Below are 20,646 nucleotides of genomic sequence, written 5' to 3'. Positions count from 1 at the left end.
ATCCACATAGAGAATACATGAGACTCACGAAACACAGCCAACTGTTGACATGTTGCCAACCTTTAAATCAAACATGTCTGGACTTAGTTGTCCCGGATCAGCACTATCTGTGTCTGCTGTCATCGTGCAAATGATGAAGTGGTAATGTAAAAATCCCATCTAGACGAGTGCACGCGGCTCCAATGATAAGCAGCAAATGTCTGTGCCGCAAGCTTTGGGGTTCCCGCAGCCCCACTTCAGTGATTGGTGTGTCAGCAGATGTAATCAAACAGCAGCTGGCCCCCAGAAATCTCTGGTCACGTGCCAAGGATCAAGGAGGTATGGTGAAAAGCTGACGACTGACAGGTGCTAATGATGTAACTTCAGGGCAAAAATCAGGGGAGTATCAGGAGACCAATAAAGTAGTGAAGGGCCAAAGTTTAGTTCTCTATTATAATCGTAACTATTTACTTCAGACATTATCGTTTAACCTACATGAAGCTTTAAAAGAGATCTCCATCAATATCTCCACAAACATCAACAACTGTTTCTGACATCTGATGGCTGTAAGCCCACAGTTCTGGATTCAAACTCGTGCATTAAAACTAAAATGTGACTTTGATAAGCACCTCCTATCAAGTTTTGCATGTGAAGGAATGGTTGAAAAAACAATCAAAACCAACACGACGCTGCAGCAGCTTAGGAATGATCTCCTTAAAGTACCAGCGCAAACTTTTTTTATAGAGACTGACACACACTCACCCTCAAACACACCGACGCTTTGACCTATGAGCCACTCTGGACTACAGTGACCGCGACGACATGGTCTCACCCGTACAGTTTCAACACCTAATTCATTATCAGCTTCTGCAAGGCCCTGCCATTCCCAGTTAAGTAAGTGGCAGGTTATAAAAAGCAGAAGAGCTGTGCGTGTACACATTAGTAAAGTGTCACTTACTAGGAAACACTTAAACAAGACCAAAAAAAGGAAAAAATAATACCGTATATCCACAAATATATAACTCACCAGACACAGTGCCAATGTTTTGTTGCTTTGGAACAATACACGATGCAAGGAAGGAAATCTTCCAACACAGCTAAGCAGGAGAGACTAACTCCTCTTTGCTGTGTTGTTAATCTGTTTAAAGTGTGTCTCTATCCTCGACTACTTATAACCGTTTTTTTTTTAATTCAGTCTTTATTTTACTGCTCTGCTCAGCATAAATTAAAAATATACAGGATCCTTGCTGAGAAGTGAATTGATTTATTGTTTTTATATTAACATGTTTCATCAATTCTACTTATTGAGCTTTAAGATATAAACTACTAAATGCTCTAGTAGTGCATGGACATTTTGAAGTCAACTATATAATATACATATACAACTAACCATCCCATGAGGTCTTGGTTGTGTAAAGGTATTTCCTTTTTTAATTTTTAACACATTTTAAGTGAGAACGCACAAAACCAACGCGCCCTTTATTTTAGTATCCTCTTTTTCTGTCTCCAATACTATTGCATGTATTTCTTCACATTTGATCACTGTAAATGTGCATGCAAATATTATATCAAAGATACCGGCCGTGATGTCCAATCAGCACATGAGATGCTTCCCCTTGTGTTCATTGTTAGTTATTTCAATAACAACAGCAGCAAAAAACAAGATATGAGTATAGATAGCGATGCACAATACATATTGGGCCGACAAACTTTCTACCCGTACCCGATATAGGGAAATTTATATTATCAGCTATTTATCGTATCGGTGAAATTATAGCTGATAACTAGAGCTGATAATATGAAGCGCCATTGCTTTCCTTGACCTAAGAAGCAAAGCACTTGCAAACTCCAATACAGTAGGTGGTTGCTTACACATTAAAAGAAGATACAAAAATTAAAACGTCTGTCTTTGCTCACCACATTTTAGCCTTTCCTACCCTCAAGTGTGCATAAACTTAGGGTTATAAACTTCTTTTATAATACAAAAATGTGAAATTATTGGTTCTCTTATCGGTATCGGCCACAAAAATAGCATCCTTGATTATAGATGTTATCATTTTATCCATACTTAAATAAATAACGGAAAGGCATGAGCTTTGTTTTCCATGATGTGATGCTATTAGCCACCTTTATAGTAGGAATTCTTAATGATTATCTTAATAATTAAAAGACACATTCAACATTATTGGCTCAAACTCACCCAGAATCACTGATCATCTCAGTCAAGCTCCACGGTCGATAACAATTTAATTTTGTTTACAGACAAAAAAAAAGGAATTGCTCTGCATTTTAGGTATAACGTACCGATCATCAAACAGCTTTATCGTTGATAAAGCTCAGGCAGCGAGCGTGGCCTGCGTGTGGCACCTATTATCGGTGAGATTGTGAATTAGCCAAGCTTTTCACACATCACTTGAGGCATGACATCAGCTTCTGAAGGAGAAGGGAAGATGTGTGTAAGGAAAGCACACCAAAGGGGACAGCGGGAAAATCTAGGACACCAAAGCAAAGAAATAAACAGACAGAGGAGAATTAAAAGGAGATGTCTGTGTGTGAGATGGACAGAGATAAAGAGAGAGCGTCATAGAGAGAAAGAACGTGAACTATGAGAGTAACCCCCCCTGTCACATTCTGTACTTTTAGGAGAAAATGTATCACATTCTCCTATTCCCCGATGGCCTGCCTTGATCCCCTTTCCTCCCCTCGCTCTCCCTCTGCCTCTCTCACTCAAAGATGCATGTACAGTCTCTCTCGGTAACTCTAAACTGGCAGGTGCAACCGAGTTAACGCTAACAGAGACATACTCGCTGGCTCATCAATCAAGTCAAAAGGCTATGATCGCCCGTTAAGTGTGTATATTTAAGCCTCTGTGAGAGGATGTTTATTGGTGCAGCGGGCCCTCGTGAGACAGATAGCAGCCAACTGTTGCTCGTCATGTTGCACCCGCTGTGCCGCTTCCTCTCTCCCAGACATAAGTATGCGCTCATAGAAATGCATAAAATATTACATCAAACATAGCTGCCATTAAAGCCCACACACACACACACTCATACTCATACTCACACACTCACACACACACACAGGGCAGGTCGGCCACACTGGGAGTGGTATGAGGTTCCCGGAGTGATAGTATTACACTTTGTGCATCCTCCCCACTCTCCCTGCTCACCCAGCATTCAAATGGGTTTTACTGATACCATCCATCGCTGCTGGCCTTTTCTTTTTTTCCTCATTACATCATCCCTTTACACCAGTTAGCAGACAGCATTAAAGAGCACCACTGGTTTTCATCCCAGCCCTCTCACGCCGATGAGAGACTTTAATGGCAGGTGACACTGGCTGTAGGAGGAATGAGGAAAAACTGTACCTCAATATTGACTTTACGGTGCCTGGTGACGCATGGGGATTGACAATACACCATCCAGATGTGTTGGGTGATAAGCGATGGTATCATAAAATAAGTAAGTCCACAGGGCACAATACCAACCTCAGAGCCCTGTTTTCTCCAATAAAAGAACTGAGGAAGATAAACCTACACAACAGAGCAAAACTAACAACACTGCATGTGTTTGTTTATTTCATTATCGCACAAAAAAAAAATCCAGCACTGCTCTGTGGAAGTGGGAGATAACAATAGAGATTATCCTAAGCATTTGGGATGTAGGTTAAACATGGATATCTCAAGTCATGCTTACTACTACCAAACATCCTGCTGTGATCGTCTCTCACGCTGACGGTCTTCAGGCTGCTGCTACTAATGCTGATGAACATATCGGGGTGTTGTTTATTTCCCCACAGCTTAAAAGCGTGTGGTTTTTTGAGTATTTATCATCCTCCCCAGCCCCTGACTGACCGCATCTTCCCTTTAATGCACTGGAAACAGCGATCCGCCGGAATGCACTTTGGTGGCGACCTTACCGCATCCCGGATGCGCTGATTCACTTGCCCTGGTCACGCCGATTACAACTGGAGGGGTCGTTGTCGCTTACAACGCACTTTAAAAAAAACACAACAAATAGCTTGTTTACCCCCAAAAGAAGACCACTAATTTCAGCTCTCGGTCAGATCCGCAGGAAGCAAACAGATAGTAGCGACAGCAGTGCATTGCTGATGTGTGCCGTGTGGACCTTACCTTAAAACGACCGCCGCCTCACTCGACTAATTCCCGCAACATATCGTCGGGCTACCAGCCTCTTCGTCCATGTGGGAAGTCCTCACTCGACACACACTCAGAGAGAGAGACACACACACGGCGGCTCGGAAGCTAGTGCGGTGTCCGTGTGATGAAACCGTACACCTGTTTTTTGTCGACGCGCATGGATGTTTGCCGGTCAGCTAACTCAAAAAGGCAACTCCCTCTCTCGGGGGTCACTCGCCGGGGGGGCTCGGATAGCACCACTGCGGGTGAAGACACAAACCTCCACGGAAGAGGCGGCACAATTAGTTACCGCATGCCCCCCCTTTTTCTTTTTTTTCCCCTCTCTCTTCTTCTGACAACGAGGCTCGCACCGCTGTCCCACAACACTCCGCCGCCACCGGCTCTTAAACACTCGCTTCCTTTCCAGAAATGGGCCGAACCTGCCTCCTGTTTCCGTTTTTTTTTAATTATTATTATTATTGAATGATGCCGCGGCTTCATGCGCAAAATGGCCTCTGTTATTTTTCATTCAGCAACAGTCCGGCGCGAGCTGCCTCTCATTGGGTCTGCGTGTAGCCATGGCAACGGCCGTGGTTCAATCAGTGTGCCCAGAGGACGCGCGCACAGCACAGCACAGCACAGCACAGTGGGCCTGTGTGTGCAGCTCCCTGCTAGCAGACAGAGGAGGGCCACTTTACCTTCCTGTCTGCAGTGGAAGACACAAAAGAATGACCTCAGCTATGAAGGGCTGAAAGTTTTATGGAGGCTGCATGTTGTGGTAATGAATAGAACATGGTAATAACTCAGTCGGGCTTAGTGAGTGATCCACAGGGCCCGCTAGGAATAAGCCAGAACCGTGCCAACATTTGAATCTGTTCTTTCCCCCCTGGCAGCCTATGGTGTTGTCATCAAACAGTTTCGGGGGAAATGTTGAGCTATATATACACACGGCAAGTATGTTATAGCTTGACATCCTTGTAGAAATATAGGCTACTGGATGGATCTGATGAGACGGACTTGTGTCCTGAGGACAGGGCGACAAATTCTAGCAAAGAATTGCAAAGGAGAGCCTCAGATGGATCTGCAGAATGAGCACATGTACGTTTTCATTATCCCCGTAGTCTGCAGAAGTGCAAACTAATAATGGATAGAGATTATCTGGAGCAACAAGGGTAGTTGGCAGTTGTATTACTCTCATTAGGGTTATTGTAGACAGTTACTGCTTGTAAATCTCTGCAGAGACAATTGATGAAATAACCTGAATTATTTTTATCTGTTCTCTGGTGGGAAAGGTTAAGAGGATGGGAAATTATAGCAGCCTCAATTCCAGCGTTGTGCTCTAGATTAATCAGTTTCCGTAGTTAGCCTCTACCAATCATTAAAGGGGCTCTGGTGACCACAACTGTGTTGTGCTGAAAGTCACATCCTTTGGACTTTCCCGGAAAATCTGATCCGAGTCCTTCACAAAGAAATCCACAGTCCAGCAGCATTAAACAACTTTAACGAACCGTCCACAGGTTGTATAGGGTACCGAGACAGACGAGGGAGATCTCCTTTTTCACGTCAAGTTACAGTCAGCTCACAAGCGGCCAATAAAAAAGGCATTAATACATTTAAAAATTGCTAGAAAACTTTACATTGAGCCCCTTTAATCATTGTGGCACACAGCAAACGTTTCAGTGTTAACACCCCAAATATTTTGTGGCAGGCAGCGAAATCCAATAATGATCTGAAAGTGTTAAACTGTGATAGGTGTGGATTTATATCGGCACTGGCATGAGGTTGGTTTTAACACACAGCATTTTAAATTAAATCTGACATGTTTGCTGTGAGGTTTTACGCCCTTGCTTGGTGTATACGCCAGAGACTGAATTATGGTTTTGTTCATTAAGTGTAGCTCTGTAGCAAAACTGTTTTTGTTTTTAATGTCTTTATTAAGCAAAGCAACTGGACCGTGTCTTGATTTTTGATGGCTTAACTGGGGGAATTCTCCCCCCTACACCCCTGTGTCTGTCTGTCTCTCTCTCTCTCACACACACTGAGCTGTTAAATTATTTACAGACGGGATGGCAGTCCTGAACAGTCAATGCTAGGTGTCCTGTGACCGTGGCACAAAACACGGCCTTCACACATCCATCTCGTTGTTTTGCTTTTGTTTCAAAGGAAACAGCGGGAGCAGCTTTCCCTCTGTGCACTCAGAGAAGCAGATAAACCAACAGGTTTGGAAAAACAAAATCGATCTGCCCGTCCATCTTTTTTCGCTGATTGCAAATGTGGGGTCGCAAGTGCAACATCAGAGACAGATCTGCAGCAAAAGCTCATTGCTCATAAATTCTTAAAACATTTAGAGGGTTGTTAGAGATGGTCTAGTAGGTTGATACAGAACAAAAAGCAAAGATATTCCCCTTTCACCTAGTTTAAAGGACACTTTAGAAACGCATCAATTAATATTTGACAAATACAAACCTTTCTGAGCTCATGTAATAGTGTCAGCTCCACTGTCTGTGTTCACCTATCCAGCCACATGCTGTTGTTAATAGCCTTTGTGATGATGCACAGCGAGCTCTTATAATTTGCTAAACAGCAGCATCATTTGCACTGATTGTGTAAATACTAATAATGAAACCACTAGCACTTGATTAAATTGATTGACAACATTGTTTGCTTGCAATGATGCAGTGCTTTTAATCTGTAAAGTACCTGGTTCTGTGTTTATAAAGTGTAAGTCTTCACTCAAATTGTTTTTTTTAATTGATTTTCCTGTCAGTTGATTTAGTAAGGTGAATATTGCCGACCATGTTTTGCTGTTAAATCTTGCACGATGAGGAAACTTCTTAACGTGGATAATTAACATGCCATCTTAGATATAAATAATACATTAAGTCACGTTAACAACAAACAACTAATCAGCATGTGAAAAGCCGCTGCAGTGTTATTTTGCTTCAACGCGTGCATAAAGAGCCCTTTCTTCTGTCAACATTAAAGGTGTACAGATTTAGACCGTTATTGATAGCTGACCTTTCCGAAGTGTCAACGAGACCACATCTGTGAGTGTGTGTGTACGTATGCTTGCATGCGTTTGGTCTTTTATCACCAGCTCTTATGTGCAGTGTAGGCAGCCCTCACTGAATCTTACTGTTGTCAAGTAGGTGCCTTTTTATAGGTGGTATGTTATCCACAGACATACTCTTAGCGGTCCTTTCTGACGGGGCCAGAGAGGACGATGACGATATATTATGTCTGGTATGCCGTGGTCCATTGGTAATACAGGTGCAGACATACCAAGGGCGGACCCGAGGACTTTACAGCTCATTATAGAGCAAGGCTAACGTCTTGTCTACACGGGAGGTGTTACAGACGTGTTTTTTAATTTTCTGTTTCAAACACATCTGATGGAACAGATTTGCTTTTATTTCAATCAATGCATCTCTTAACGTAGGTTGCATAACAGCTGGCATTCACTGCCACTATATCCTGTAGCCATGACCCAGAAGTGTAATTTTTACACTTCAAATGCATTTTCACACTCCATGTATTGGGCTGTGTAGAAGAGTGTACAGTTATACTAGTGGCTCTGAGAGGGTAGGCACTACAGCCCGACCGATATGTTTGTTGGCTGATATGTGCTGATATGAATGTTATGTTTTAATGCAGAAGAAGATGGTTGGGATCATTTATATTTTAAAAAATCCTTGTATGTGTAATGTTTCAGTGCACTTTAGACAATAAAATGCATTGTTAAACTGTAAAATATCTGTCCTGTGCTTACATACACACGTACGTGTTTGTCAGAAGTGTTTGATAACTACATTTGAAGATCATTGCAAAAAAAGGGTATCGCCATCAGGCCCATAAATCAAGTATCAGTTGGCTGTACTAGGCACAGCTGTGCTTTCAGCTAAATGCTAACGTCAGCAGTGCCAACATGCTCACAATAATGATTCTAACATGCTCATGATGTGCAGGTATAATGTTCATTACTGTATGTTCACATGTGATATCTCATTATCAGTAAAGACATAGTACTACTGAGGCTGTCAATTTTAATTTTGCACACCTAATAAGTAGTATGTGTTGCATGAATCTGGATTTGGATGGCTTCACCAATCCATCCAATAGTTGTTGAGACAGATCACTAAAACACACAAAAAAATGGTGGTCTTTTGGCGCTAGCCCTAAACTCAGGGGATCACCAAAGTCAATTGGCTTCATCCTCTCAGAGCCATCAAGCAGTTAGCTATTTCAGTTCAGATTGAAGTGATAAACCACACAAAAGACCATCCAACAGACCTACATCGCCATCCACAGAGACATGGGTTCGAAAACCAGGACAGCTTGGCCTCCTGGACTGTGTCACTACATATAGTCACAGGAATCCTTCCCCACCCCCATCGGAGAGCCAAGAATGGGCTGCAAGCAGAGGTAGTAGAGGTGCCACCACTGTGCAACATTCGTCTAGTGGAGTCAAGTGTTGACGTGAGTGCAGTCCAAAAGCTGGCCTTGGATAGAAGATATGTTAAAGCTGGCCACAGTGAAAAAACAAAACAAAAAAAACCCCACCACATCACAATCCACACAAAGTACCTGGATCTGTGCCAGACCTCCACATTCAAATGTGTAATAATGCTTCCCATTATAGTATCTCCCTTTTAGGATGGCAACATGAACCTTATCTTAGAGGCCGTGACATCAATAACCATGTGTAATGCTTTTATGGCAGCGGCCACCTATCCTCATCCCCATCATGTCTGCAATTACCCTATGTCCGAGCCCCTCGCATATACGACCACCACACCCTCATGGCCTCTCTTAGAATAGCCCACAATAAAGCAGAGCAGGCTGGCACATGGATCTTGTGAGAAAATAACTCTTTTATCTTAGCAGTGGCACTGTCTCACATCTTTCCACTGTTGCTTTCCAAAGAGATCCACATTTGGAACAGCTGATACCGAGGTTCACCGGTCTGGCCAATGTTAAAGTAGCACAGTGGTGCTGAATGAGTGGATGGCATATGAGTGCATGAGGACATTGTCTGGCAATGACATCATGCCGTTTCGCCATTTCAGACTTGCTTTGATGTCTAAGAGCTGACCAGGTGAAATGCTTGATCAGATTTGCGAGAGAACAAGGCTGCTGAGTCGTCCGTCTTCTCTCTGTTGAGCGGTGTCAGAAAGTGCAAATCAATCCTTGACCTTCTGTTTAGCACTGGCTTGTTTTTTTCATGTTACCTTTATTGTTAAATTTCGACTCCTTTCAGCTTCGTTAATTGCAGTTAGTGTGACGTCTATCTTAATCAAGCAACACTGGCTATTTCTCTTTTTTTGGGTCAATCAGTGAAGAGAACAAAACGCTGAAATCTGTCAGCCAGCCATCATTCAGCCACCAAAATACAAATTACACTTCATCTCACCCAACACTCACCCCGGCCTCTGCCATCCCACTGCGCTATATCAATCAAAAAGAGTCAACACTGCCCAACGACAATGCCAGCGTCACTCAGGGCTCTTCATTATGTATATAAAAGCTGACAGTGCAGTGTTGTGACAGATGTTGGGGAGAGGCTGACATAACAGAACCGATAAAAATGGTAGAAGAGGGAGGATGAAGGATAGCAGAATAATAACTCACACACTGAAGGACATACAGGAACACAGACGCGAGATAAGAGTCACTGGCTGGATTTTAGCTTATACAAGTTGACATCATCATTTGTCTGCCTGTCTAGACAGACTACCTCATGTAATCTCCACTGGATGACAACACATATTATGACTCGAGTGAATCCTTTACAATGAAGTTTCAAACGTTAACATTATAATTCTGCTTAAACATTTCCTAATAATCACATTTGTAGCTGACAGAAGATAACTCGGAGCCAAGCTGCATAACAGGAAGACAATACAAATCAAAAGCATATGGATGAAATACAGCGCAGGAATCCTACTGGTGTGGTTATTGTTATCTTAGAGCTTTGCAACAGCCTATGAAGTGAAGATAGCTCACTGATGGATGACAGATTCATTTTCTGTATTATGTTTTGAAAATAATAATAATATGTGTCGAAGGTAACTAATAAAGAATTGTTTTTTTAGCACTTTTGAATTACTTGTGAAGCGTAAACTCTCTACAGTGCTTAGGGTGTTTTAAAGCCTCTTTTAGCTCATTGTTTTGGTTGTACTTGCCCCAAATTCCATTCTTATAAACACCATTTCCAACCACAACAGGCAGCTGTTTTCAGCGATAAAGCTCTAAGAAACCCACAGTCCCAGCATGAAAATGCACACAGACAAAGATAGTGTAAAGACAGTAAGACAGCTAGCCAGAGAAAGACACAGTTACTTCTCTGAGGATTCGGAGAAAGCTAAACCAAGATAAAAATTAGACTTCCATTCATATTTGAATGCTAATGCTTTTAACTAGTTATGAAACGTGCAGTCTTAATATAATACATATATAAATTAGACCATCAACAAGAAGGGTGACTATTCCTCTGTTATTATTTTTAATGTCTGTCACTATCTTGGATTCCCAGCAAGGTGACAATATACAAGAGTTGTGTTTTCTCCCCTCCAGTGAGAAAATAAAAAACATTAATGCAGCTACAATAATTGAAAACAACATGGTCTCCGAGACTCATGTTTAAAAAAAACACAGAGACATGCATAAATAATACCCCCTGCATATAAAACTTAACACACACAATACAGTAATAAACAGACACAGACTTGAATGTCCATGTGAATCGGGTTTTCAGTTTTCTCATCTTGAGCAGACCCTTCATGTCCCCGAGCTGACACTGTGATTTATTTTCAAATTAGAGACAATATTTCATGTTCAGCACATCTGCATGGCACTGAGTGAGGCAGGCCCTGCTGGTTTTCTCCCCTCAGATGGGGAGTCAGCAGCTGTCAAGCATTCAGCGGCAGCTCACACCAGCAGAGCTGTATAATGAACATGAGTCAAACACTTACAACAGCAGGAGATGAGGATGCTTTAAGTCTACCAGAGTGCTAATCTCTCTGCCAATGTCTCCCTCTTACAGTTTCCTTAAGTGTGAAGCTACACCAGGTAATAATTCATTTCTAAAACACAAACAGGTAAATGTGTTCAGATGATTTAAAATCTAATCTGTGTTGCAATAACTTCGAGGTGTATGCTTAGTGATGTTGTAGACAAACATTTTATAGTCAGACAATCTTGAACAAAATTCCACAACCACTTTCAAATATCCCTAAGGTGTAGGGTAAATGTGTAAATCATTATTTGTCCAATAATTTGCTTTATTCAACATTTGTAAGCACCTCGCTGCGTTTGTGGCAGCAAAAAAACTATATGTTTGATGTGGAGTCGGTGGATCTCCAGCTGTGTTTGTTGTTCCTAACACTAACCCAGTGATTTTTGTGCCAAACAGACCATAAGCACAGCGTGAACCTAAAGAAACACTGGGTTGGCCGCAAAGAGCTGCTAGCACGACTGTAGACTCTTGTTCTTGATTCTGCTCTACCTTATGTTTGAGTAATCGTATCCATATCTAATAATTCCAGCACCGGGATCATTGTGATACCTTCAGTGCATACAGTATGATCCGTTACTACCCCACCCTGATATTGAAACATCTAATCTGACTCTTGGAGCTCACAACCTCATGCACCTCTCTGCCTTTCCTTATCAGGGCATGGAGCGAAGGCAGGGTGGCTTACGCCGGTTATGCAACTTGCCTCTTCATCTTTCCCACGTGTGTCTTCCAAACACAATTACTGATAGACAGTCCCTCTGGAACACATTTCTAATATTACTCTGCACTTCATCCACCTCAATACCCTTCACTGATGTTGGTAAGCCAGGCCTCTCCTGTGTGACTGCTAAGTGAATTGATAAGTGGTGTAGAGGCTGATGAAATGTGGCATAGTTGGACGCTGATGCAGTGTCTGCCAGAATGCTCTCCAGGAGAGCAGGACAGGAAGTTGAGTCTAAGCCGTCATAGAAAGGACAAGATAAACATAAAAGACAAGGAATAGTGAATGAAGAAACTTTGAAAGACGAAACAATGGACTGCGAGGAGGAGAAGGGAACAATGAAAAGTGACGTGACGTGAGAGAAAAGGCATCTCCGAAAGAATGGGATTCCAGTCTGGATATGCCAGCTGGCTCAGACTGTCTTCACATGGTCTTTGAACCTTTCAGTTTCACACTATCAGGTGTTTTGTGAGAAAATACACACAGTGGTTTGGAATATGCCTACATGGAGCAAGTTATTCAGTTATTTTTTAAATTTATTTTACACGGTTAATACTACAAAATCAGTTGAATTTAGCAGAACAGCGTTGGAATTGTTGTACATTACCCATGCGTCAATGTTCAGCTTTTTTTCTCATTGTCTATAATCAACAATAAAGTTCAAGGCATCATTAAGCAGGAGCTGTGAATGAATTATCCCTCTGCAGCCAGCTTTCACAGACAGCACAAACAGGTGACTCCGCCAAACAAACCAAAACACAATCAAACATTTGGACCGATAGTGTACTTCATGTCACGCTTCAGACGCTCAGGTGTTTGCACTCCCAGCCGTTCTCAGCCAATTTGTACGTTTGCCATTGTTTTGTTTTGAAGCATACTCGATTCATAGGGTAGATGGGGTTTCAAGTTGTTCTGAAGCCAGCCAGTAGAGGGCACCACAGGGACCATCTCATTTGATCCTATAAACCCGTTTCTGATACCTCTCATGATGTTTCACAACTCCTATAGTCGCATATGCCAGCACAAGTTGAGAAAAAAAGATGTGACATGTTGACAGCCGGCCAAGTTTCTGTTAAATTACAGCAGGACTCTTTGCAGTATGGAATATTGTTGTGTTTTGACCCTCAGGGCCACCGTATTAAGAGGCAACTCCCCCAATTTTACACATTAAATTGTGTTCACAGGTCTGCGGGAATACTACTGAATATGTAAAAAAAAACTCCTCCAGTGATGTCACTCAGGGGCTAAGTTGCATTGTGGGTAATCTAGGCACCAGGTTTTGAAAAGCAAGAAGAATAGCGTGGGATAAAAAAGCCGATATCTCTTGTTATGCTGTATTGATTTTAATTTTTTGTTTTGAAACTGTCCATAATGAGTCCGACAGTGTTATAGGAGCGCAATGTAAAGACCAGCGGACTGCTTTTCAACACCGCATGCCTACATCACCCACAATGCAACTTAGCCACTGAGTGACATCACTGCTTCACTTTGACATTCATTTTGTCTGGATTGAACATGTTTGTAATTCTCAATAACACTAATTCGATGTCTTTTTTGCCCATCTCTGCACTCTGCCATGTTCAGATTCTTTCACCGAGTAATTATTGTGACGCTTCCTTTTCAGCAGTGGGGAAACCAGCTGGGGTTGCTTAGACAGAGTTGGCAGAATTAACCGCATTACCAACTCTTTCCATCATCCACTTGCTAATGAGCCTGTTAGTGCAAAGTATTTATGAAAGAAAAAGATCTGCTTCAGAATTCTGTCCTTGATTTATTGGTAAAGCTGTAAATCCTCTTCATAGATTTTCAGCTTCTTCTCAGGCTTGTAATTAAGTAATGGCTCGATTAATCCTATCAAACCTGCATTGCCAGAGGGTAGAGCTGGGACATTCATTAGAAGCCAACTGGAGGAGATTAATACAGATCAAACATACAAAAGCACTGGGACACTGTTGTGCACATAGTGGTGAAAACAAAGACACCAGTTTAGAGGATTAAATAAAATAATAAACAACCTGCCTCATCTCCGAGGCATCTCTGAAACGTGCATACAAAATAATTAAAAAATCGAGGGAAGGAATGAGCTTTGGTGAAATAACAGTGTAGTGTTTACTTTTACCTTTTTCATATAAAGGATGAGCAGCACAGAAGATCACTGCTAATGAATTTGGCTGTCTTCTCTATTCTGAATTCCAGTATGCTGTGATTATTTTGAGCACAAACATTTTACAGGAAATGGTAATAAGGGTCGAATACTGTTCTGCTGTCGTTAGGGCAAAGCAATCTGTCCAGGCTGAACGTTTTTAGGATGAGGAATGTGACCCCTGAATATCCCTCTTCCTTCTTTGGTAACAGCGCTGCTGTGCTACATCAAACGAGACCTAAATCGCTAAATCAGTTTTGACCACATGACCCGGAGAAATATTTGTGTATTTAGCCACAAGAGGATGAACTTATTATAGAGGGGAGAACGGAAAGAAAAATGCCATGAGTGTTTATGTATTTGTTTATTTTTTAGCTAAAACCTGCCCAGACAATCTATCAAAATAATGGATTTATTTGCTTTATTTGCTTTGGTCAAATCTGCTTTTCTTGCTCTTTTGGTTTGTTTGTTTGTTGGACTGACTGTGCTGTATTCTACCAGCACATAACAAACCGTGCAGCCGGTTGCAATAACATTCGCTTTCTCCAACAACATGACAGTGAATGAGGATGATGAGTGACAGCTCTCGTGCCATACTTGACTTTGAGAAATTCTTATTCGTATGGTCGAAGAAACCATTAAACCTCAAACATTCCCTCGAGCCATATGGCTTCTTAAACGAAGACGGCCCATCTGCTAACTATCACTGACAGGCTGGGCTGTTGGTACCGCCAGGCTGTTGTGGCCAAAGCTTAAGGTGCTGGCACAAAGCTCTGCCTGCCTCCATGCACTCAGTCTGGTGCTGGAGAGGTGTAATCTCCCTCTGAAAAGGCCACTTGTCTCACAGCTTTTAGCACATGGTAAAAGCCACGCAGTGTTAACTCAAATGTGCCTGCAAAATCACTGGCCCGAGCTCTTGGCACCGCCTGTAAACCGCAGGCACAATTTCACAAGATCTAATCACATAGCCCTTTGAAAAAGACGTGAGAAGCTACAATTTAGTTGACGTAATGAATGTTTTAGCTAACTGTTCTGATATTTAAGGCCCAATATTTTACTGCCTGGTATTTGGCTCGACACCAGACAAATTTAGCATCTAGCTTATCTCGGGTGTGGTGGAGACCAAAACGGAGCAAAAAAGAGAGTGAATAATGGACTACATGCCAGGTGGCTAAAACCACAACTCCAAATAAAATGCGTTTGTTAGTCTGTATCTTTTGGATCTCCAAATAGTTAACTGTTGGCTAACATATAAGCTGTATCCCCGATCCTCGCACTTTTTGGAAATTGCTATATGAAAAACAACAACATTAATGCCTGATCTAGTTGCCATTATGTTGAAAATGGCAAGTTACCCTGAAAATAACCTGGTCTTCAATGGTACAAACCTAAACACGCTTTGCTTGGACGTAGCCATTTTAATGCCAGGGCTCACCTCCCCACCTGAAAAACAAGTTCCCCTCAACAATATTTTGAAGGTGCACCATCGCTGCATCCTGGGTTTAGCTCTGCCCCAGATATTTGTGATTGGTTTAATGAAATACAGACAAGTCAGAGCCTTTTATGATCGACTTCAGAATGAGAATCTGAACCTTTCTCCAGTGTTGATAGGCTACGGCGCGGTGGAGATACTGTAGATCTGGCTATGGGTAACCAGGTTCCTGTAAATGCATATTATACTTATTGCTCCTCTCTGTTTTAAAATAAACGGGGCAGCATATCACCAGAGAAACCAACAACTGCCACTCTTTGCCAGCTGTCCTTGGCTGTAGGTAGCTACCGCTAGCTAATTAGCTTGTGGCCCAGTTAGCTGTGGAGCCAGTCATGCTAGACTTTACCTCTTGAGGTACCAAAGATGTATTGTGAGGCCAAGGCTAGCTGGTTAGCATGCTAACTTCAGTAGACATTGCTGCAATGCAATACATACACTTGTTTCCTCGCATTCTCTTCTATTAGTATTTGTTTTTTTGTGTTTCAGACACATTGTTTTTGCCATTTGAGGCTAATGTTTTGGCTAAATTGATTTGTTTATTTGATCAATACTAAAACTATCCAGTAACATGGAGTACTTCAGGCCTAATGTGGTTTACATCGTATCTGCCACATTTCCAGCCGTGCTCTCCTTGCATTTTTGCGCTGCACTGCAGAGAGTTAACAGTCCAGTAGTAGATCCATGCTGCTGATTCCAGTTCAGTATTGATGTCCTGTCACCCCCGGGGGACCACTTATAGTGAGAAGAGACCTGAGTCAGCACTTAGTGGGCACTAGCCAGTTGTAGAAGCACATACCATCAGCTAATGCTCAAATGAGAAAAAAAAAAAAATGCAACGAATATGTCGATAATTGCACAACAGCGGCAGCTGACACTGAATGTTCTCGCTGATGATAAGCAAAGTAACTATGGATTGTAATTTTCAGTCACGTAGCAAGTCTGTTTTCTGACACGTGGGTTTCATCGACTTCCACAATTCTTTAGGATGCTTCACCTGCACACATTTAACTGACATCGACTGCTCACTGTCGCTGCCATCTTGTAGAGTGACACATTGTGGAGTCATCCGTGTAATGTGTGTCATCTGATAAGGAACGCTGAATCTGAAACATCCTCTCCTCTGTTCTACCTTCTCTCCAGCATGGGATTGAAATCAAAATGCACACACATCCCTACAAACCATTCGCCCCACCCTTCCTCCGAGGTGTAATAACCAGTGTTATTGAACAAGCCGTGTGTCAGTGGCTGACACCAGTAGCAGAGCTGGGCTGTCTGACCTCCAAACATCATTGGTCAGCAAACTGGGGAGGGGGAGACACACAGTACTGCAGTGTCTTTTTTTTCTGCAGAGGGCAGAGTGAACATGCTACAACATTGCCACTCCTGCCTGCACCACTCCTTGTATGTACATCACCCTTTTCTCTCCTCCTCATCTCTCCCTTTCATCTCACTTAGCCTATTTCCCCCGTTTCATCTTCAGCAGTCTCATTTGAGGGTGAAACAGGGAATTCACCCCCCTCTGCATTAAATATCAGTGCTAAGCCAAGCTAAAAGAGACCTCACTCACCGCTGCTCCCCTGCTTTTTAGGAATACTTGCTCTAGTTTTTTGCTCCTCTCACCTTAGCTGCACATAAACTAGACAGTAGATTCCCAGTTACACCAGACGATGACAATGCACTGCTGTGAGACTACAACAAACTAGCTCCTTCATGATGTTAATAAAGTAAACACAGTGTACAGTTTTTGGCTTTCTGGTGATTTGAACACATTGAGTGTGAGTTAATGCACAGGATTAGATAACACGCATCCTCTGTGTATAGCAGTGAAGAGCCAAGAGGGCAAAAACTCACCTTTTGTTTCGAGGCATTCCAACACTCCTGAGATTCAATCAGCAAATGAGGGTGAGGAGATTTACCCGAGGCGGTAAGATGAAGAATGTTGCGCACACACTCCCATTGATGGAGCCGCTGCCCCCCCGCCCCATCCCCAGTTATCCCTTTTGCATGAGTGCATTCAATCACACGTACGCATGACACGCAGCAGCCAGTCTCTGGGCTGACTGAAACATGTACAGCAGCAATGCTTGTCACTCCTCAGTACAGCAGGGGTGTTTCTCCTTACTTTTAATCCCTCATGCCAGCGCCAAGTTGTCTCTCCTGAGAGAATCTGATGCGCACCTAATTCCTGTCAGCTTTCATGTCTGTTTGCCTCCTTCCTCCTGAGCTGTTGCACTTCATGATTTAGCCAGTAATAAAGCAGGACAGAGCTGCAGAAACGCTCTGGTTCTCAACACGGCCCTCGCTGTCTTACATGCGCCTTCTGCTCTAGTTCCCTGCAGAAAACTCCTGAATCTTATTTCTTGTTTTTATTCATCACATTAACTAATTTGACCACCAGCACCACCACAGCGGAGACCACACGAGCTGTCTACACTTTTTACAGGTCTTCAGCAGCGGTCCAGCCATTGGCACAAAGCCCTGTAAGCTGCCTCGGCTTAGCACCGGGCTAAACCAATCAGGTGGCCTGAGGTCTATCCCAGGAAGGACCTGCTCTATTAATCTGAGGGAGTTAAGAGGAAAAGAGAGGGGATAGAAAGGTGAATATGTCTGTGTCACACTATGGAGGATGAGGGAGGAGTTTATGGCTCGGGGGGCGATGTAATGTTTCCTGCTTTTCATATTGTTGAACCGCCAATGTGAAAGGTCGCAGTGTCAGTGTCCTCCTCCCACAAATCTCCACATAATCAATCTTTCAGCAAAGAGAGTGCACAAGGAAGCTGGAAAACAGGAGGGGAAGCTGACATGCTATGTCAAAATGGCAGTGAAGACATTTGTAACACGTGTTACAAGTGATAACTTCCCCTGTTAGTGCATTTTGCTGATCTTTTTCATCAAGTCGCGAAGTTATGACATTACAAAAACGAGTTTAGTCAGTCGCAATGATGGGAATAAGGAATAACAGCAACATGGCAATATGCGGGTATACATATTATTATGTTCATGATCGTAGTTCAAAGTGTTTGCAAGCTAACATTTGCTAGTTAGCAGTAAAATTATAGCTGAGGATAGTAGATTTCGTTAGTTTTGCAAGTATTTGATCAAAAAACAAAGTATTGGACAAATTTAGACCTGATGATGGAACTAAAAGTTGTAATATGCGAGAGTTTTAGTTGAAAACATTCAAAGATTAGATAAATCCTTGTTGTTTTGAGTAGGAATTTGACAGGATGCCAAGTTTTGCATGTTACACCTTTCAAGAAATCAAAATGATGCAAATTATTTTAAGAACTGAGAATGTTTCTCCCAGAGTTTCTCGAAAATCCATGAAATAGTTTATTAGCTCATTTAAATAAAAACTACACTGCTAAAAATGCCACTTCAAAAATGAGTATAAAGAACAATGAATACAAGGTGAATATGAATACAAACAGGTCTCATTTATGTCACTGGAATGCTATTTTTTAGGGGATTAGGCCTTAGATAAAGTGTAATGAGATATTTTTGAAATTAGAAGATAATAATAATAATTATAAGACTTTGAGTTTTTGCAGTGTGAAAATGTCAAAATTCAAAGTTGGGATTTATAGTACAAGTACTGTATATTTAAGTTTGACCAAAGTGGTGGACCAACACACAGGCATTTCCACTGAGCCACACTGCCAGCATGGCTAAAAAAAAGGGTTTTCACAAATGCAAAGATAGATTGGCTCTGTGTACAGCACCTGATCTGATACAACCGGCTGGAAATACAGATGGATACTAATCGAAGTTCATGATGGACTTCATTGGATTTCATCCATTTCAGCAGCACTTTGACACGGTGCAGCTTTGAACAGTGCCAGTGTTGGTCTAGATTAATGGTATACGTGATAACGATGGGGTTTGTGTGTACTCTGCTGTGTGAGGACTGATGGCAGTCTAATTAGCACACTGGTTAAAGGTGTTGATATGAAGCGATTTAACATTTGAAATGACTCTGAGGGGATTCCAGTGGGAGATGTGCTCAGTTAGGAAACTGTCAACAGGAAAAGAATTGACAAAAAGAAGTATTTCTGTCTGAAGTGAAATTCCGTCGCACTTGAAAGGCCGTACTTTAAAGTTAAATCATTGATCCTTTATAATAATGTCGTCACGACATATCACTTACTCAGAATCGATAACAAGACATTAATTCTCTTTGCTTTTACAAATGCAATAGAAAGTCTGTTGATCTACTGTGAGTATATTTAATGAATCATTTAGCACCATCAGCAGGTCATTTCTGCTTTCACGTTACTGCTGACCTGTCAAATAGGTTTGGTCATGTGGTTATCTTCAGATTTACTGTTTGGACTGTCTCAGTAATGCACTTACTTTGCTGCCAAGAACTGTACAGTAAGATCATTTTCAAATAAATTACCTTTACTCCAATAAGTGCAATGTACACTTTGAGGGAAATTAATTTCATTTAAGATAAATGTATTCTTTTTTTTTTTTTTTTTTTTAAAGGGGCACTATGTAGTCATAGTCAAAGTCAGAATTTTCATATTTACAGTATTAATGAGGTAATAATACAAACTCAGACATGTTTATCTTTTCCATAACTGAATAAACAAGCTGTTCTCAGAGGAAAATAAGGTCCCCAGGACACTGTTTGAAGCTAGAAAGGTGGCAGAGTCCGCCACATAACAAAATCAGTCAATGAAGATCTTTCTCTTCTGATTCGAATTTCTTCCCCAAAACTACATACTGCACCTTTAAATACCCGACCGATCATTTTAAACAAAAAATAGGAAAAACAGTTTTACAAACACAGACAATAGTTGTAGATAACACAGATCAACGTGCACAAAAGAATAACAAGAGACAGATTTGTTTAGCAACTTCCAGCATCCTGGCCAGAGTCACCAAGGAAGGGGAGACAAAGATCCTCGACTACATGTCATGATCAGACCTCTGTGCCACCAGGACCAGGAAGTCACATCCATACCACATGTATGAACATGCTGTGTCTGATCCATACTGGGATGTGGAGTGGCTCATTAACAGCACTTTGCTGCCCTCTAGTGGATATTTTAAAGTAATCCATGTATTTTTTTTTTGGTAGTTTCGGTTTCGTTTCTCTGGTACTCTGAATGAGGGCATGTCGAGTTATATAAAGTAGTACAACTATGAAGAA

General features: G+C 41.9%; 1 protein-coding gene across 1 annotated transcript in view; it reads right to left on the bottom strand.

The window, feature by feature from the left end:
- Positions 1 to 4,681, bottom strand: part of sorbs2a (sorbin and SH3 domain containing 2a) — a 50,821-nt gene extending 46,140 nt beyond the window's left edge. Inside the window, exon 1 of the mRNA XM_084345388.1 lies at positions 4,112 to 4,681. The gene's annotated coding sequence lies outside the window, so the exon portion shown is untranslated. The remainder of the gene's footprint in view (positions 1 to 4,111) is intronic.
- Positions 4,682 to 20,646: the final 15,965 nt, after the last annotated feature.

The sequence above is a fragment of the Pagrus pagrus genome (assembly GCF_965226575.1).
Source record: "Pagrus pagrus genome assembly, chromosome: 2".
NCBI classification, from domain to species: domain Eukaryota; kingdom Metazoa; phylum Chordata; class Actinopteri; order Spariformes; family Sparidae; genus Pagrus; species Pagrus pagrus.
This window is presented reverse-complemented; position numbering and strand designations above follow the sequence as displayed.